The sequence below is a fragment of the Nilaparvata lugens genome, chromosome 1 (genome assembly GCF_014356525.2).
Source record: "Nilaparvata lugens isolate BPH chromosome 1, ASM1435652v1, whole genome shotgun sequence".
In the NCBI taxonomy this organism is placed as follows: Eukaryota; Metazoa; Arthropoda; class Insecta; order Hemiptera; family Delphacidae; genus Nilaparvata; species Nilaparvata lugens.
The window spans coordinates 23471284-23491160 of NC_052504.1; the positions used below are offsets into that span (position 1 = coordinate 23471284).

The 19877-nt window shown below is 32.3% G+C and overlaps 1 protein-coding gene across 8 annotated transcripts in view; it reads right to left on the reverse strand.

The window, feature by feature from the left end:
* The window catches only part of LOC111046027 (protein gustavus), a 150950-nt gene that overhangs the window by 79227 nt on the left and 51846 nt on the right, over positions 1-19877 (reverse strand). For 5 of the 8 annotated variants that reach the window (XM_039422962.1, XM_039422926.1, XM_039422936.1 and 2 more), the window contains one exon: positions 1381-1485. The exons of 1 other annotated variant lie outside the window; for it this stretch is intronic. The gene's annotated coding sequence lies outside the window, so the exon portion shown is untranslated. Of the gene's footprint in view, positions 1-1380; positions 1486-8999; positions 9050-19877 lie in introns of all 8 variants that reach the window. 2 more of the 8 variants (XM_039422950.1, XM_039422943.1) reach the window with 1 other exon arrangement.

The following is a 19877-nucleotide window of genomic DNA, read 5'->3' on the forward strand; positions in this document are numbered from 1 at the left end:
GTTCGTCGACACCCCCCCCCCCTTGAAACACTGAACTACTCATCACAACTCATGCTGGTTTTGGTTTATATATGTCGAAAAATATCCAACTTACTTCGAAGAAATCTTGATAAAGGCAATCCCAGATAAAAAGTATTTCCTGGAATCTGACCAAATACACCCAATCCCAGATAAAAGTGACCTTCCTGGATAACAACCAGCATTACATTCTAGACTTTTTGACGCTCGAGGAGATTTGAACTTTTCTAGATTCAATTCAGGGAATTGAAAAGTTTTTTTTTCTTCAACGATTAAAATACAACAGTACCGTATTATGAATGTCATAACCTGAACACTGAACTGAAAGAAAACTATGCTTATTCTGAGAAATTCCTCAAGAGGGTGTGGTGTGTGGTACTCAAAAAAGTATCAACTTTGGTAGTCAATTCTCTTGGACTTATTAAAGCGCCTAGTAAAAATCTGCCATCAAGAGAAAATTCAACCAATTTTTTCCCCTTTATTTTAAATATTATTTATTATAAATATTACAATATTTCTTGCTCATACCATTAATCCAATTTTCGATCAAACATGAGAGTTCAGTAATAACCTTCTACAACATAAGAGTTCAAGCACAGTAATTCACAGAATAATCCATTACTATGGATTCATGAGGGGAACGGGAAGGCAAATAGAAACAAGGAGGAGGATGGTTGTAATGATGTATTCTGCTCCAGTCGCCAGCCATGAAACCAACAATAAAAAACATTTCAATGCATGCAGTAGACGACTATAAGGAAATACGCGTCAACAGGTGGGCGAGAGGGCGACCAATCAACGTTTTATTCTCAACAAAGCTAATGAATGGCGGAAGTAAGACCAATGAATCCTACACTTCACTACAATGAGACAATACAAACCAATCACTTGATTCAAGAAATCATTGAAAAATCTCAAGAAATTAAAAATAGCTACTATGATAAATACAATATGTCTCGATCCACAATTCCACATACCTTAACAAAAAAAGAATAAATACACTATAATAAAATTCAACCAATGTGAGAAATATACAGTTTTATTTTTTTCATTTCCACATTATACTTTTACACAGGACTGCAGTTTCGTTTTGAAACCAACACATCTTCAGCTGTAGTTTTTTTTCAATTATGGAAAAATTCCACGATATCAATATTCTCATTCAACAAATTTTATGAAAAATATACATTTGGAAGAGAGTCAGCTTTCAGTTAGGGTTATCCAACTCGTACCATGATATACAACTTTGGAGCGTATAGTAACGTATATAATAAGACGTTTTAAGTGAATCTTCATTTCATTAGGGAGAAATATCGTATAATACAGTATACAGTTCCAATAAATATCTGAAGAAGTGCTTACCAGTTAAATAGTTGATCCAGTCTCTTATCGGCACACCTCAGTCTTGACAAGTCAAATGAATAGACGACTACTAACAACGTTGCTTGTAATCACAATCATTCTCACCTAAAACAGAAAATAAATGAATTAGCTGTTTTTGAGGTTGAAATCACCCTGGAATAGTTATCTAAATTCTCTATTTCAATATCATTGAGGGGAATAATCAAAAGTTTTGCTTCAATTTGTGAAATAATAGAATTATTACAAATAGAAACCCCCAACACATTGATTCACCACCTCAACCCCTCTATCATGAACTGACCACAATACAATATTTATTTATTCATTTTTTATCTACTCACTTTTCACAATACATCCAGATATTGAATATACTTAGATATTGGGAGAAAATTAGTGGAGATACAGGTGATATTTTCTTTTTTTTCAATAAATGAAAACTGAATAAGGTTTGTATAATATTATGTAGGCTACATTGGATCTTCTCTTTCTTGTGTAAGACAAAATTTTATTATTTTTAAATTTGTACTTTGGCTCTTCTCTTGCTCGAGTACTTGCCTCTTCATATTATGAAAATACTATGAGAAGAGCCAAAGTAGGCTACATAATATTATAAAAACCTTATTTCATTTATTGAAAAAATACGAAAATAAATAAAAATACTACTACAATAAAAAACACAATACATTTTCAATAGAGAAAACTCTTTAAAAACAGAAAAACAGGAAAAGTTTGTCCATATATTATGAGTATGACAGATTGATTGAAGTTTCATGTTTTCTAATGTTCAAGTAATTAATATTTTTTCACTAGTATAGGGTTTATTTGCATTTTAAATACGTTTTCAGTGTATTATGACGAGATATATTTATTACATGTAAATTGCATATTGATGGATTGCTTTTGGAAGTGTTCATATAATGATCACAGAGACAAGCAGAAGGTTTGACAAATTCTCCTAGAACCGATACAATATTTTAATTTGTTGTTCTGAATGTATATGATGGAAGTTTTTCAGTGAAGGTAGAAGAAGTCCATTTTGAGTACTGGGAAAAGATATTATTGAGGTTACAGAAGCAAATAGTGTATCAACAATGATCAATACAGCCGAATTTTAATAATGGCCATGAGTATCTACGTTGTGAAAATAATATAGGACTGAAAAGTTTGTGAAGTGAACATCTAGAAGACTTAACCTTTTTCGGACTATGTGTAACCTTATCTAAATTTTGGAGAGGAATAGCACAAGGTTACCTTATTTTTTCTCTTCCTATCATTTTGATGATGTACTTATTGTATCAATCAATAAAAAATAAAAATAAATAAATGAAATTCAGGCACCTGAAACTGGGTAAGAAATATAAGCAGATGTCAACAATTGAGATAAGTTCAACAGTGTTTTAAGGCAGCTGCAGCCTACAAAGGTGAGAGATACAGTATTATGATATATAGGACTTTTTCCATTAATGAAAAAACTGATCTTATTATAAAGAGTTTTTTCAAAATACCTTATCGTGGGATGTATTTGGAAAAAAGCAGGGTCCACAGGTGCTAATAACAATTAACAATAGACTACTTCTTTTAATACAGATAGCTCAAAAGGTGATTCGGATAATACAAATTCTACAAAAATCACCCAAATATTAGACTTCATCCAATCCATTATAAGGCTCACAGATTTTTGGTCATCATAATAATTATTATAGATTACAAGTAATCAATCTATGGAGGTGGAGTGAGAGCAGCAGTAATAAATGGAGGTGTAATAGCTCTTCAGAATGAGCATTTTCATGTCTAATTCAAAACAATGTTGACAAACATTATTCAAATAATAAACATTGTTCTTCAAATCATTTAAATATTGGAACTGGAAAGAATAAGAATATTTTTCGCAAGTAAATTGTATTTAGTGTTATTAGTTTCCCTGCAGCTAAAGTTCCCTGTACGAAATTAGTTTCTAAAATATTCCAGAGTATTAGTTAAAGCATGGATGAATCTCAACAAATCAACATGTTACAAGTTGCTTCCTAGTTGCCTGACGTGTCGATTAAACTAACAGTTTTAATCCTTGAGCTTCTTAAAAATAAATTGGCTCACTTTTGAAAAAGTTTAGTGGATTAAATTCCAAATAGAAACTAGTTTTAGTTTCCAAATAGAAACTGTAGAGACATTTCCTTGACTTTAGTGGCTGGCAGAGGGCGGTTTCAGGACGGGGTGAAGAGAGAGGGGTGGATCAATGTTTTGAAGGGGATCGGTGGATGCGCGTGCGAGCAGTGTTGTGCGTGCGTGCGCGCATCGATCCGAGTTGCACTCAGCTTGGCTCGTCAGGTGTCGTCCGACCGAAGTCGCATGGCATGTCGCATGTCGCATGTCGCTATCGTTCATCTCCGGTAATGGGTGTGGGTGTCGAACAGACACAGACATTCATGCCAATCGCACACTGAACAAGGATTATGTGCATCTAATCCTCCCTCATTCAAATTCATGTGATGTTTACATTTTTCAACATTATCTATAATCAAAGCTGTAAATATTATAACCTGCATTTATTGATTGAAGTTAAATACCAAGGTACGTAGAATACAATGTATTCTAGGTACATTGGTTAATACTGTCATATGATGCACCTACCAACCTCCCATACAGATGTGTACATTCCATTATCAGCCTCTCGAAATTATGTAATAATCTTTCATCATTTTCCATTAGTGTAATCAGGCCAGATAATTGGAGAATCGTACAAACAATGGAATAATGTGCATGATGAAGAAAATATGATGAAAAATGGGAGTTAATGTAGTTTAAGAATGATTGTAAAAATGTAATAAAGTAATAAACTTGCTAATATTCCTTACTTGTAAACTTTGCTTTCTCTCATGAAAATTATCAATCGTTAACAAAGCACCACACATTATATATGTTTAAACTACTAGTTATATTGAATTGATTACAGCAGTAGAATAAGTTAGCTTCTAAGTCATAAAATTAATAATCTCAACATTGATTTATCATTCCATTGAAATGATTCAATAAAAGTTTGTATTATTGATAAGATTGAGTTTACTAATTATGATTCTGTTCTCAATCATCTTCATTTCCCTTTTTTGCATGTCATTGTAAATAAATTTTTATTTATTATTTAAACCCTTTTACTTCAATAACTTGAACTGAAATAACAATAGAATAGGTTGAATGTAGGGTTAAGTGTAAGTACTAGGCTACTTTCTTGATCTTACTATAAATGTCATGGAAATTTATTCATAGATTATAGTTAGTGTTTGTTCACAAACAAATTCATCTACCATTTTTTTCTTTTTGACTGTAATCATGAAATTTGGTTTAGAATCATTTGTCTCCAGAAATTTAGTTTACATCACGCAGTCAATAGACAAACATACTGTAAACATTTTATACCAACATATTATTACATCCAATTAGCTTATTGGTAAAGAAATATTTCTCTTTCAACCAAACTCTCTCAAATTTACCAGCACTTTTTACTGAAATTTCTAATAAAAATACAACAGTTCAACCTCATGTACAGTAATTTAAACCCTAATTTAATTTTATAACCTTGACATTTGATCTTATGTAACAAAACTTGAAAATTCACGTTATATTTCCATTTATGAAGGTTATTTTCATGGTCTTCACGACAGACAACATTTAAATAAAATACTCTTGTCTTTGTGATTACACTTATCAGGTGCTGATGGGCACGTTCATTGTCGATCCCGGCTGAAGTGTATCAGTCTTCAGTAGTACGAGGTAAGACCTATACCCATATTTTTAACAATGATATTAGACTCCATCCAACTATCCGCATTGTTTGAGCAGAACAAGATAGTAGTACAATCATGAATCATTCCAGGGGATTATTCTTTTTGATACTCCTAGCGCGATCTGTAGTACTATTTGTGAGCTAGCACTCAACGAGTGTGATACTAGCGCTTCAATGCGGCCAAACTTGCTACTCAATGCACTTTATGCTCTCCTCTGAGCTGTAAAAAGCAACACGCATCCAAGAAGTTTTACTTGATTGCTGCCCATAAACACATAATTATAATCATATACACATCAAACACATTCTGACACTCATGGACTCATGTACCCTCCTTGCAGCCAAATACATTATACATTTTAATGATGTTGGTATGAATATATGACAATTGCCAGATAGTAATCATAATTTTATTGAGAATAAATAACAGCATATTAATGAAACGAGAGCAAAACTAAATAGAAAAAAAGATGAGGGAAGAAACTAAATATAGTATTAATGGGAATGATGATCAAAACTTGTAAATGAATAATGGCAAAGAAAATATGATAGGTATTATTTTCAATATGATTTGAAATGTGTGCTATGTCTTAATATTCACAAGACTCAGTTCAGCATTAATGAAGCTTTATAATAATGATGGAACATTTATCTGAATCAATTAAAACTATTCAAGGTAATATCTACAAAAATTTCATTTAAAAACTATTTCCGCTGAGAAGATTATTGAATTTCATCAACAAAATAATTATAACATGTTCATAAAAGTGTAGCAAACGTTTTTGTAATGAGCTATTTTAGAAATTGCTGCAGTTTTAAAATAATCACAATGAGAAATGATATGAGTTGAATAGAGCTGATTACAAAAAATTTTGTCATGACGTTTAAATTATCTCATGACGTGTTTTGAGACTTGACAAACGAACCGAATTCGTCCTTAAAAACTATATTCTCTAATCACTATTGTAAGTTGAAGAGAGGTTGCTGGCTATATGTGAGGCATTAGTACGCCTGAACTAGCGAACTGATTAAGTTGTAAACTTTAAATTTTTATAAAGATTCTGAATTTACCGAGGATAGACTATCAAGAATTCATACTAATTTCGCTAGATTCGCCCTAATTCAATGAACATGGATTTTATCTCTAGAATCGTGGATGAACTGTACTTTAAACTTTCCAACTTTGAGTTTGAAGGTGAAGAAATTGGCAACACTATTTCAAAGTAAATAAAACTAACATAAATCATGAGTGAAGATGATACCGTAGTGGAAATAACCAGACGCAGCTTGTCTGGTAGAAGTGATGCCAATTTATTCTAATTGCAGTTAGTTTTGTATGCCGAAAGTGACTGCCACTGACTGGACTCAAGCACTAGGGTCAAGTTCAACTGCACTAATGGAGAGTCATCAACCAACTCATTTGTTGTGTCTGGCAACAGCTAGTCAATAATTCGACTCCTAACTATAGGTACACTTTGGTTCATCTCCAGAGAGAGTTGCATAATTTGATTACTGTTGATTTTTGAAATGATGAAATATTATGAGCAGGTATCCGACATTTTTCGAATTATTTATAGCAAGTGATTTATGTTACCCCTAGTAATGAAAAAAATGTTACAAACTATTTTCTCCGATTTGAAAATAAAAGATGTTCTATACTTTCTCAATAGGAGAAGGTGCCTCGTATTTTATAGTCTCCATTCTCAATCAATAACATCTATACTGTAAGTTAGATTATCAATTGATAGTCTCTGTTGTTCCAAACAATAATTCATGAATGATTAACAATGATTATCACTGGATATATCGAGCTATCGATTAGTGAATTAACAATTTCAATGTCTCAGTAAATAAAACAGTAATAAACAGTTGCAATGACATGCATACCTAACCTAAAAAAATATTATGAGATTCAACATATAATATTTATAGAATTATTATAATAATTGATAACAAAATTGAAATGATACAGTTTAATCATAATATTGATAATTAAAAATTATTTATTGATAATATTTTTGTCACAACGATTAAAATTGTGCTGCAGAAACAAACAATGTGAAAAATTGGTTTGGTTCTAGGTGTTGAAAATATGATTATAATCAATAAATAAATATTCCAGCAGAAAAAATATATGGTTTTTGAAAAATGAGAAGAAGGGACGTTTGGTGGTATTGTATGAGAAAAATTGAACCATTGGCTAAAATAACTGTAAATGCAAATTAATGAGATGTGCAAAATACTGCATCTGAAATTATTTTAAAACTTGTTTTCTATTTTATTAAGAGGAATAGTTCTCTTCATTTAAAAATAATTTATATACGGATTGTTCTTGTATATAAGCTGATACTTGAAAGATTCCAACTATGATTGCTAATAACAAATTAATGTAGATAGGTGTAGATAATGTCTACTTCTAATATGGTTAGCTTCAATTGAAAGGTAAGAACCAGTTATTTTCCAATTGCATTTCATTTGACCTATCAGGAATACAATAAATCAATTACTCACAAGAAGGAAATGGAAAGTAACAATTTAACACTTTGCAAAGTGGTCTAGCTTCTAGCAGATACATGATTAGTTCGTTCTACTCCAATTCTTTCGGCATTTGCGTTGGGATTGCACCCTAACAGAAAGCAAAAGTTGCCGATAAAACCTGAAACATTTATAATGCTATCAGAGCAACTATTCACAGCTGGTTGACGAGTTAGAGATAGACTAAAAGGATAATTGAGATGAAAGTATGAAACAACTACAATACAAAATATCATAATCTTCAGTACTTTTGAAAGTTGGAAACCTATCTTGATAAGTGATGAAGTCACGCAAAACTAGGACTTGCTCCTAGTCACATGATCCACAAAGAATGCTGATGAACAAAACAATGTAAACCTGTCCTCCATTGCAAAATGAAATATATCCAACAATACGCTCTAGATAAAATACAGGTCCTACAATATTCCTTATCTAAAAATATTTTCTTTGATCTCTGTAAATATGATTTTCTCATTACTTCTGGTTGCGATTTCTATCAGTAGTCTTAACACATCACTCTATCAGATAACGTTATGATAACTCTGAATTCGATAAAATAAGTTCACAAGGGATAGCAAATTTAATAAACTACTTCACTAATGGGATATTTATAGTATCTTGATCTTTTATTATTTAAATTACAGATTAAATTTAGGTATGCAAGACATCTCCTACCCAATTTTGCTTCTACAGTATCTAGGAAATTACCCCAACAGGTTAGAGAGCTGAAACTCCAGAGAGAATGAGGAAATTAAATTCAGATTGAACTCATTAAATGCCTAACAACTATATTATCAATACTATTAAACGTGACTTGGACCCTAGAACAAGTTTGTTACTAGATTGTTGATTTGAAATGATTTTCAAATTTACTATGCACACTAGTATGAATTTACAGAGTCATTCGTTATGCACTATGATGAAATTTAAAACAATGGGAGAAATTAGCAACATTTTACACGCGCAGATGCAAGTAATGATTATGTAACGGAGATTTAGCAACAAATCATAAGTTTCATTACATAAATAATATTAGTGTTGAGAGTTGTGATCTATTGTTGGATGAAATAGAAGTCAGTCAATTCCTTAAGATTTATAATTGATCCAAAGCCTATAATCTAAGTTCGTAGCATTGGGCGTTAGATCTATATGACATCGAGTACACACCAGATTATGCAGGACTTTCTGGAGAAGTGAATCTGAATCATACAATAAACAATAGAAGTTTAATAAAAATTCAAGAGAAGTGAATCATATCATAAATAATATAAGTTAAATTAATTAAAAATACTATACGATAACTCACGCTTACGGTTATTCTGATTTCATTGACAGACACTGCTTCATAATACATACCTGAAACAAGAGAATAAGAAAAATTAGGAATAGGAAACACTAAAAGTCATATAAAACAATTCCTACAAAATTATTCGTATAGAGAGTCATAGGGGTGGACTCCGTGGTCGCGCTGATATGTTATTGCAGAGATAAATTGAGATGCATGCGCCTGCTACTACCGTTGGACAAGTGACCAAATCAGGAGCCTACTCCAGTAAACATTGTTTATGTGTTTTTAAAATATTCCCACTATCTAAGCACATACCTCTGCAGCTCAATTTCGTAATTTTTTTATAAAACAAAATTTTGTGGTCAGTAACTACTTTAATTTAAGCGAATTTAAAGCGACGAGAGCGAGATCCCAAAAGTTCACGTCTACTGAATCAATATAAGATGCTCCTAGTAGAGAAACCACGTTCAATCGAGAGTTGAGAGTCATGTTATATCTCGCGGCCTCGTGTAAAGTACCTACACTATAGGCTGGTAGCGTTTGATGATTGAGATATAGATTGGTGAAATGTGTCATTACTTTGAAGTTTGTAAAAGCTGAAATCTCCCTACAGTATTTAGTTTATAACCATTTGTTTTTTTTTCAAAATTCATACTGAATTTTCCTGAAAAGGCGAAATGATTGAAAATTACGAGAACAGAAGGCCAACTAGTGTAGTCTATACTTATTTGGAATATTGCAGAATGGGATACTACCAACCGCAAATTACACTTCTATTTGATAATCCTGAGTTCTTGAATTACAGACTTTTACATTCTTTCAATAACAATAGAATTACATTCCACCAATAAGGAAAACATTGTAACAGGTAGTCATGAATTAATACTAAAAAATGAAACTGAAACATAAGTTCATAAGATATCTTTTAATGATGAGAAACATGACATAATAGACGAATATTCTATGGTGAATAGAGGGAACAAATTGGGAAATACTTATAAACCAAGGAGAGAATGAAAACCAAGGAATAAAATGAAAGAATGAAAAAAGGAATTGTAAGGAGTAAAGACTTGGATTGCCATATCTACCAGACTACTCTAACAATATCAATAATGTTGGATTTTTTCAAATCAATATCCAGAAGTGCTGTATAATCTAATAAATGATAGATCGGAATTACGATTGTGTCAGATGATTTGAGAGAGCTTCATTGTAAGTTAAAACAAAAACTAAGTTGTATGACAGCTTTTCTATACATATGTCAGATTGAGCAATCCGGCTACAAAAAGTAGGTACAGTACTGTGAAACAGCCCATTCTGAAGAGAAGAGAACTGTAGAAATTGAAGACTGTCCTTGCCTTGACGAATGACTGTTGAGCAATAAATAGTGGCTGAACATGCTTTGAGTTTGAACTATTGACAGGCACTTAATCCAATGGAATAAATTTGGAATGGAAAAGAATGACATTCTTATATAAGAACTGACAATGACATTCTTAAAAACTCAAACAATGAAATACCTAAAAACGTTCAATTATTCCAATAAAACACACGGAAGAACTATCATTCCGCCATTTTTCTACAAAAACTATGTTTGATACATTAATTCAATTTTCCTTGCTGTACAGTCCATAAAAATAACTATGAGAGGGAAAATTGTAACCTTTGTAATTTTTTGTTTTGTTTTATGTAAGCTCAAATCGTGCTTAAATAAAATTTAATTTTAAATTTAATCATTTATTATAACAATTACAAAAAAGTAATATGGCTGAAAAATTAAATCATTGAAAACTATAAATTAATTATTGTTAGATGTTCTGATTGATTCTGAACCGAGTATTGTTTCAATTTGGACCAAAGTCACTTTATCGTCGACTCGTTCAGAAAAAGAAAAACTTGCTAGAGCTAGAACAATATAATGTGTACCATAGAAGTGGAAATCGAAAGTTGAAACAAACCTGACTTGCTGAATTCGTAACTCACTGCAAGTATAAAATAATTTACTCTAAGTGTAGTTTAGACGTTACAGCAATCAAATTTCGATTTTTCTTTTCATACACTTCAATTGAGTGAATTTAATTATCAGTGGCAATAAAACTGTTTGATGATAGCTGTTGGTTGTTATAAAGTGTAGTCTACATAGTAATTGAATAAAATTGAACTAACAATGGTAAATTGTTGAATTAATGAATTGAATTAACAATGGCAATATAAAGTATTTCACGTAGGCCCCGAACGTTAATTTATAAATGTATTGAATTATTGGATTCCATGACTTAGGAGCTGAAAAAAGTCTGAAAGAAGTTTGAAATCATTAACTCAAATAATACAAGTAGTACAATGAAACTTGCATTTTATAGTTGATAGAGATAAGTAGGATTAGGGAGGCAACTAAGTACAGTCATGGATTAACGAAACTTTGTTGTTTCTCTTTTCTGTTGTACAGTAGTGTGTGTTTGAAGGTCGATGACTAACCATAACGACAAGTTATGATAAAACAATCTTTCGATAAGGCAAAAGCTTCATCAATAAAATTCAGAGAAAGATTATAAGGCAAAAGCTCCATTGATAAAAATTATGAGAAACATAAGGCTAAAACTTCATTAATAAGATTTAGAGTAAGATGTCACAAGTTCAAGTTGAGAAGAGAAACTTCGCGTTACAGAGAATTCAACCAAATTAATTTTATTCAGGCCAAAAATCATCATAATCATCACCATCAGTAATAAAGAATCACTATCATAGCCATTCTAGCAGATACTGTATTGAGAGCACATGTTTTACTGGAAATGTGCAATCAAGTTCATATAAACTTCATTTGATTTGAATAAATTTTCATTCCAGATTATACAGCGATTCAGATAATAACATTAAAGGAAAATGCTCAATATTAAAGTAAAATGTATATTAATGTAAAATATTAATTTTCAATCTAGAAACGAAGATTCACTGAACAGTAAAAACACAACTGACCTGAAATCATTAGACCACCTTTTGGCCTGTAATTCCAAGTGCTTCCTTCTCTGAAGGCATAAAGATCAATTAGTCGATGTCTATACTAATTAATAGTATAAGAGAGTATTTTATTACGACTGCTGATATGTTGTGAGTTTTGAAAGAGTCTATGTAGCCACACCTAAACAATTAAATTTCAGGGTGAGATTTTTGAACTCAAGGAATTGGGATAATTTATTCTCACATCCAATGTTTATCTGGGGTATCAATTTTTTTCAAAATATAAAATATGAATTTAATTGTAGGCAAACATGAAATTATTTACAGCTATACTGTACAGAATTGGACAATTGGAATACATGCTGGAAGGACACAAAAAAGTGGATGAAATAAGCAGCTCATAACACCAAGTGAAGGTCCTAATAAGTACAAGCAGAGCTATACCAAGATTGGAAAGGACAATAATTGCTAAGCAACGTGTCTTGTAAAAGCTAAATAACTGACAGAAGAGATGCAGATAAGAGAGAAAGAGAGGGCTAAAGAAAATAACGAGGTCACAGAAAGGGAAGCACCCGCACAGATCTTGCCAAAACAGTAAAAGTGGTTTCCAGTTATCCTTTCATTTTCTATTATTTTCCTTTCGCTGTATGCAGATCGTTGGGACCAGCTACTGGTAAGAAAGCTGGTAATGGTTTCAATGAAATCCAAAGCAACATTCACCGATTTAATTCTTTCCAGAGGCAATGAAAGGTGAAGTCAATTCCAAAAGAATATGCAAAAATGCGTAACTCAATATTAAAATTATTATAATTAGGTCATTTTTTCGATATTGGATTTCAATTTTCAATTTCTTAAATTAAATGAGTGATCTTAAAGAGAGTAAAATAGAAAGATAAACTGATTCCGAGTGAGAGGAAAAGGCAGAAAGAGGAACAGAGATAGAGCTGTGAACTAGGTTAAACCCGAGAGCCAGTTCATTATTCCTCTAAACTGGCAAAAAGCACTTAATAATAATTTTGCGCAATATGCTGCTATTAGGATTTCATACAGTACCTGTGCTGCAATTGCCAACACTCTTTTTGTGTAAATAACCAGCATTATACACTACAGCTCTGAAGTTGTCCACAGGATTAAAGCATTGTTCTCATACGTTATTCCTCACATTAGACCTCTATGTGAATGTTTATGGTTGCAAAATGTTGGGTATTATTCTGTTCATACCGTATGTTACATTCAATAATGAGTTTAACAATAAATATTGAAGATTCACTTGAGTAAAATGATGCAAAAGAGGGACATTCAAACACTAGGAAAACTTGGAAATTGTGAATAATTGTATTGCTAGACTTATTCTTCCACATGTTTTGTCTAACTGAATGACAATACAAGCTATTTTTCTACGATGTATCAGAAATTCACGGGTCTAACATAGGCAATGTTCAAATTATACGGAGTTCAAGTTCAAGGAGCATTGAGATTTGATTTCTATGATTGCCGTTGATCAACAATTCAATATTCATATCAACAATTTAGGTGATCACATATTTCGTAAAGTTTACAATTTAATCTAATTCAGATTCCAATACAAATAACATTTGGTAAAAGCATTTCAATCGTTCATAATTTCACAAATTTTAAATCAATTAAGCATGTAGGCTACAGTAAGCACAAAAACAATAACAAGAATTATTATATTTGAGAAATGGTAATTAATAGATATTTTGAAATACATCAATTGATTCTTACCAAAAATTGCATTGCTGATGTAGTTGAATACTATTCGCAGTAGATAATGACTTACACAGCATAAATTGATCTAGAAACTGACCAAAACTTCTCTCAACACACACAATGAAAGAGCACGTGACACTTAGACCGGTTGAAACCACGTTGATGTCAAATAAAAGAATCGAACAACATTATCTGCTCACGTACACACTTTGAACTTGACTCAACTTTACTGTCACTCCTATGGAATTAATATTGATCTATTTAGAGCGACAACCTATCAGTTACTGCACTAGCGCACTAGCCGACCACCTTCCTCATTGGCGAACGTTGAACTACTGAGTCCACTTTCTAGATAGCTTGCTCGGTCTAGTACTAGTATCAACTAAAAATAGATGAATATTATATTGGAAGCTTTTCACAGTCGTAATATTAGTTTCCGTAAATAGATTGTCATCTATTATAACATTAACGTTGAAGTAAACAGAGGCAGCCAAACATACTAGGACAAAACTGAATTATTTGTTATAGTAAAATGGAAATCTACATCGCAAATGTGAAGCTATTACAAGTGACGACGAGAGGAAGAGAACGACGTAAACGATTTATAAAATCTGGAACAGTCAAAATTTTATTCATAACTCGAGGAAAATCAAAACATTGGTGTTATTCTGTAAACAAGTTAAGCGTAGAATATAGGTTATAAAATATTTCAAGTAATAACGCGTGCTTCACTCAAGTGAATACGGAACAGCCGCCATACAGCTACACGAATGCGATTCAATAATAAACTGAGGGAGCATCACAAGCTTAAATTTGTTCAGGGTTCGAATAGCGACGTGGAGCTGCGCTGCTACTGCAGTTGTGTCACATTGATAGTCTACCCAAGTACAGGCTATCTCGGTACTTTTAATGAATAATATAGTATGGTTAATACCGCTGGCCTAAGCCATCAAATTATATATAATACAATAGCTTCGTTGACTAACCCACAATCACCAATCTCACGACTAAGACAGTGATCCAACAGATATCCCAGGAGGTCGATATCAAGCACTGAGAAGATAGGAGTCGAGAACTTGAACGTACTTCAGATGACGTCATAACTCCAAGCCTCATGAGGGATAAATGAGAGAGAGGCTCAACGCTCATCTCTAGATTACTACAACGAGAACACTATAAAATTTATGAGTAAAAATCGAAAGGTACACAGTTATAAGCGTATTTTGCATTTTATTCTGAGGGCAGACTGGGTTGGCGGGAGTTCCTCAGATCTGCCACTTGAAGATTGAAAAAATATAAGTTGATCAGGGGGAACTAGTCTGAAATTAATTCACGGTATTATCATCATCTATACTTATACTATACTACTTATATTCATCTATTGTTGCCAACAGAAATTGGTCATGCAAATAGCATGCCGTCCAATCTCCAAGATTATACCTTGTCGATTTTGGATTGTCGTCCGGTATTGGCTGGCATTAGTCAGGTGAACGCTTTAGAACACTGAGGCCAACTCCACGAATTAAAGTGAATGAGCTTTATTACTTCCTGAAACCACCTACATCTGAAGGTTCATTCATAACAAAAGGTATAACTTAAATTAGAAGATAATATTTTATGATGTTGGTTTATCATTTTGTTCAAAATTATTGTAGTGATTTGTTTCAAGAATAGTTCATTCATTTTGTTTGTAAATTGGCAGTGTTATGAATAAATTTCATTTTCAAAATTTCAAATTTCTTTCCCATTAGTCGGAGACAATCTTATGCGAGCATAAGCACCCTGCGACAAAAATATAATTCTCATAGCAAATGACAGTGGAACTGTGTGGGCTTACTACAATAAATGCCATGGCCTGTACCAATATCGCGCATATATCTATATGATTTAACACATTTTTATAAGATGGTTGAATTGGAATAATCTATCAATAATTAATTATTAATAATAAATAATAAGGTATGGATTTGTGAGCAAATGAGAAATTACACATGCTCCAACTCTGGATTCAATTCTTGAAGGTGTAGGCGTTCAAAACAACGCGTTTGGTAAGGAACGTGCAAACGTTCTGGAGACTGACTGGTCAATCACCAACGTTAGTTACCAGAACCAACTTGCCCAGGTCGTGCACGCAGAACTGGATTGAAACTCGTTGAAAATTGCAGACTGCTCCGGCTATTCCAGCACCACAGCTAAGCATTAATTTCTTTATCGGTCAACTACATACATAGAGCAACGGGCGTCAACTGTAAACCCACCACCTACTTCCACAATACAGACATACTTATCACACACCAAAACAAGACAGAAATACACGATCATAACCCAACACTCTTTTCTTGTGACAAACCAAATAGCACAGTTGCATTTTGAGATTACATATTTGAATAATGAATAATACAGTTTATCATGTAAAACAAGGGCAATGATATCTTACTGAAATAAGATGTTTTGACGCCTCGTCCGCTGTAACTCACCAATATTTAGAGTTCAACTGATCATTTTTCAAGTCAAACATTTTTAGATATCAAGAGGTTTTTAAACGATTTTAACATTCAAATAATAAATTATTTATTCCAAGTCATAGGCCTAACGGCAGTTCTCAACCTAGAGATGGATAGAGGCGGTAGACTGAATTATTTCATTTACTGTTTCAACAATATTATTTCCTCCTCGTCCCAGTTGCATGATAAAATATAAACTGATAATACCAGTAGTCAGCTGGTAGTAAGAATAGGAAAGTATTAAACTAATAGCTTGCATTTTATCATGCAACAGGGCCCTGGTGGATAGAATAAATTACTGATTCTCTTGAAAAAAGTAAGTTATGTCAGGTAAAATACAAGGATAGTATGAAGGATAGTAAAATCTACAAAAAATGCAGAAAATTCCAGACCAGACTAGAACCTGAGTACCTTACTTTCAAGTTTGTTATGACAATCCTAATAGCCGGAATATAAACCCAATAAGCACTATCAAAATAGTACAACTATATAAAAAATAGTTAAATTGTGATAACTGTATAATAATTAGAAATATAAAACTCTATATAGGGTTAATAATGAAATTGTGTCCTTGACATTTTTGAGGAGGGTTTGTTTCAAAAAAGATCACAGTGCTTGGGATGACATTTTTTGGGGGTTTAAAATTCAAGTGTGGGAAGAGCGTCCATGGGCTTGTGCGTGGGGGATTTGATTACCCCTGCATATTGAAGTAATCATTGTAATTTAATTGATCAATCAAAATCTTAATCATTAATTCACATCTGACTGACTATTTTTGGTATAATGCTTTCAATATCCAACAGTATGTTTCAGGGATGAAGCAGTAAAATGGAATGTAATGCAGACGAGTGAGAGGCGAACAATAGTTTCGCGCATGTAGTTTACCCTAATAAGGATGTGCCTTACCTTCAATTAATTAGCTCATGAGAGCGTTGGCCAATTTTCTCTGCAATTCTCTACAACATATTAAGTAAAGCTGAAGTGCACTGCTTCCCAGTGAAGCGCCCGCTTCCCATTGTTTTGTAATCATCCGGTCATTTTCTCATTTGCTTACCCAATTACAACTTCAATTGACTTGAAATAGTGAGCACTTGCCATTGTTCTCACTCACTTCCAACAAAATTACGGTTATTGAAGGTTGGATGATCACTTGAACAAGTTTCAAGTGCAGTGGCTACAACTTTGTACACAAGTAGAATTTTCAAATCTGAGATCGATTCCTGAGTTAGAATTCATAGTGTGTCAATTGGATGAAATGCATCAATTATTAAAAGACGGTTTAAAGACAATGAACTTTTTCAATTTTATTATCATTTTATTTCTATAACTTCTCTTTGATCATTTTATATTACAATTGTGAATTGTCATTGCTTATTGTATTTTCTTTTGTATTGTATTCAATTTCAATTCAATTTATTTCCACATGAAATTACAAGTTTGTACAATATAATCCACTTACAATAAAATAATAAATATAGAGATAAATTACATTACTATTTTGTTTTAAAATTGTAACAACATTGACAAGTGAAATCCCCCAGGAAGATTATACGTCTGTGAATGGGGGAGAGTTCCTGGAAGCAAGCTTTGTATTTGAATTGTACTGAATATCAATCTTGTATTGCTGTATTCGTGAAGGAGACAGATAAGGGGTAAGCTGTTGTCTCCATAGATAACATATTTTAAAGCCAATTCATTGAACTCATATGACTTTACTATTCATTTGTTCAATTTTATTGAACAGATCAATTACGTTTCAAACTTCAAATTAATGTTACGTGCGAGTGAATTTATAAATGTAAATAATTGAATTGAATTATCAAACATTATCAAACGCTCATTGTTAGAATTCATTCAGCCTTCGTGGTCTGTACATTGGAGAGGAATATGTTTGATAAGAAACATTTCAAGAAGAGCAATGATATTTATAATATCAATCACCATTCTTCATTATGAAAAAATAAAATTTAAAAAATTATAAGGTTTGATTCACTTTCAATAACTGTAACGTATTAAAATTAAATAATTTTGAAATGATTGAGAATTTAGAAACTACTAGCGTTGTTATACAATACTGAGACAATAAACATGAGGCTTACAGCAGTATTACAGAATGTTATTTGATTTACAACCATTATTCTTAATCTTGGAGTGTGTTGATAATAATTTACTGTACCCGGTAAAGATCAATCATTCATCCTCTGGATCCTCTTCAACTGTTCTGATATCCAGTTAAAGTATTGATCCCAACTATGATAGATGGCCGAACTTGATCGAATAGGAAGCAGTATCTGATAATAGGGAACGATCCGTTTGCAAGGCCGTGATAATTATTATAATAATAAATGGCAATCAATTAGAGAGAGACGTGCTAACAGTGAGAGTCACAGCCTCCGCCCACCAAACTTCATTTGCAGTGCCAAGCACTCATCTGAGATTTAGGCGGATTGGAATGAGAAGCGGATTGGAATGAGAAGCGACTCAAGTCGCGCGACCATAGATCACCAATCACCAACAGTTGGCTAGATATTAGCAGAAACAAGAAATATGCTTATCCTTTATCTATGATATTAGCCTACTACATTGGCTAGATGCATAATATACAACACAAGGAAGAAGGAAGTATAAAGATATAAAATACAGCGACACAAGTAGCCAGATATTGTCATGTGTATTTATTGATCGCTCCCAACTCAGACAGACACAAATTGCAAGCTTCTTCTCTGAATTGGCCTGGCGCGACAACTTGCCCATAGGTCATCAAACGCAGCAGTCTGCCGCTCAGATAAATTTATGGGGCTCGTAAACTTTCAGTGAACACATCGCATCTAAATTGAAAAGAGATATTCCAAGAAGAGAACAGGAAAATGTTGAAGCAAACCATCGATATTTATTTCAATGAGTAGTAGGCAATCTACAATATAGGTCAGGAGTGGGGAGGACATCGCATAAATATATTATGCATCAGTCAGCATGTGATTAGATTCTATGTAGAAGTAGTTGAAGAATGCATTATAAATAAAATAATCTATTATAAAATGATAATTTGATTTTCATAATAAATTTTCAAGTTTTTTTTTAATTTTTAGCTTATAATTTAATTTTCATAATAATTTTTTACATTTCATCATTATTTGATTCACTATAGACTACAATTTTTGATGTGTGTGTGCTAATCGTTTATGTGTGTCCCCAAACACGCAATAGAGTTGGTAATAATCATGTCGATACAATAATCATCTCGTTTCGAAAAACGCAATTGGATTCAACTTATAGATTGAATCAATTTCAAATTATATTCATCATCCTATTTACAACAGTAATGAAATTGATTTATAAATTAAATTACTGAAATTTGAAGGATTTTATAAAATATATACAATATTGATTAACATTTATTAATCGGTTCTTCAAATCAAATAATTCAACCAATAGTTTCAAGTTTCAACTAAAAGATTCTTCAACATTACTCATTCATTCATAGAATAAGTAGTTACATCATCAAAATAATAGGGAGAGGAAAATAAGGTAACCTATTAATTTATCTATTCCTATGTTATCAATTAAATTGTCACAAAATTAATAGCCACGTTCATTTTACGGCTTATCACTGTCCATAGAGCGTAATTAATTAATAGTGATGAATAATGTTACTAATTGATTAAAGCAGAGTACTTGAGCAAATTGAACAAGAAACGAATGGAGT